Source organism: Seriola lalandi, unplaced genomic scaffold (genome assembly GCF_002814215.2).
Source record: "Seriola lalandi dorsalis isolate HSWRI2012SDOR001 ecotype SW California unplaced genomic scaffold, Sedor1 jcf7180002054687, whole genome shotgun sequence".
Classification (NCBI taxonomy): domain Eukaryota; kingdom Metazoa; phylum Chordata; class Actinopteri; order Carangiformes; family Carangidae; genus Seriola; species Seriola lalandi.
The window spans coordinates 367,886-369,293 of NW_019525240.1; positions in this window are offsets into that span (position 1 = coordinate 367,886).

The following is a 1,408-nucleotide window of genomic DNA, read 5'->3' on the forward strand; positions in this document are numbered from 1 at the left end:
GGGGGTGGGTGGGGTTTGGTGGAGAATGAGAGAAGGGGTCAGACGAGGAGGTGTCACAGTGTCAGGAGGTAAAGACGGGAGGGAAGGGGATGGAAGACGCCGGGGCCGGGCATTTAATTATGGCAGAGGTTTCACGGCCAATCAGGGAGGAGTCCTTCGACGTGGCTGGTAATTATTAACATTATCATTCAGCAGCCTTGTCCCTGTCCAATTGATTGGCATGTCTGTTTCTATCACGCTCCTCGGTCACTGCCTCACTTCCACTGTCAATTTCCCCCAGCAAATGAATCCTCATCAGACTTTTACTGGGCTGAGTCTGATCCCCGAGCGCAGCGCTGCACATGAAGAAGAGGGAGAGCCGGCACTGCCTCCTCTTCACATCCCAAATAAAGGAACACAAGGTAACTGATTGTTAGCTAAATGCTCCATACATGTTGATACAGGCCTTTGTCTCCCTCTCTATCTGCATATTGTTCCTCTACAAAGCCTTCTATTGCTGTTTCTGAAATAAATACATTGATTTATTTCAACTCACAATCGCAGCCACTTAGACAATTACACAAATGTAGTTTGTAATTATCTGAATGAATCAAATCTTTTACATGTGGCAGAAAACAAGCCAAATGATAAAGAAAAGCTAAATGTGATGGTGATTTCTGCTCTGCAACAAACTTCAGATTGTGGCACTTTATGTGTTTTATTCCCTTTTTTTAATACGAGCGAAGCGGCAATCAGAGTGAGTTCTTTAAAAAGAGACAGAGAGAAAGAGGGAGATAGAGGCAAGTAGTGTGTTAGCGGTGGAAGTACTGCAGGCGCCGTATAAGAGGTGCGTGCCGTCTTTTTGATATTCAGATTCGCCTGCCTACACACGGCATTATGACACATTTGGATGATCGCATTGTAGGATTAACGGGCCTGCCTTGTCATTTTCAACAACAATGCCACGATTTAGGGATGCTATTTCTCACACGGCGCTCCGCATTAACGCCCGGCCTAAAGATTTACATAAATCTTTGTCTTAAGATGAAAGCGGAGTGGGGCTTGAGACAATGAAGTTAAGCTTTGGAAATAGGAGAGAGAAGAGAGGAAGGAGAGCCGTCACCGGGCGTTGGTGGTAGAGGGATGAAGAGATGGAAGAAAGAGGGGGGAGGGAGGGAGGAAAGTTTGAGGATAAATCAACCAGTAGTCATGCTGATTTGTAGAAACACTGAGCCCCCCTCCCATCCTCGCTGGCGTCCATATGGTAGAAATAATTTAAAAAAAGAAGTGAATAGGGAAGGAGGAGAAAAATTTGCATTTCTGTATCTAAGAGGAGTTCTGGTGGGGGAGGTTGGGGGGGTTTGATGAATGGAGGTGAAGGTGATGAATGCATGTATGATTTAGTGTTGCATCGCTGAATGAGAGGCTT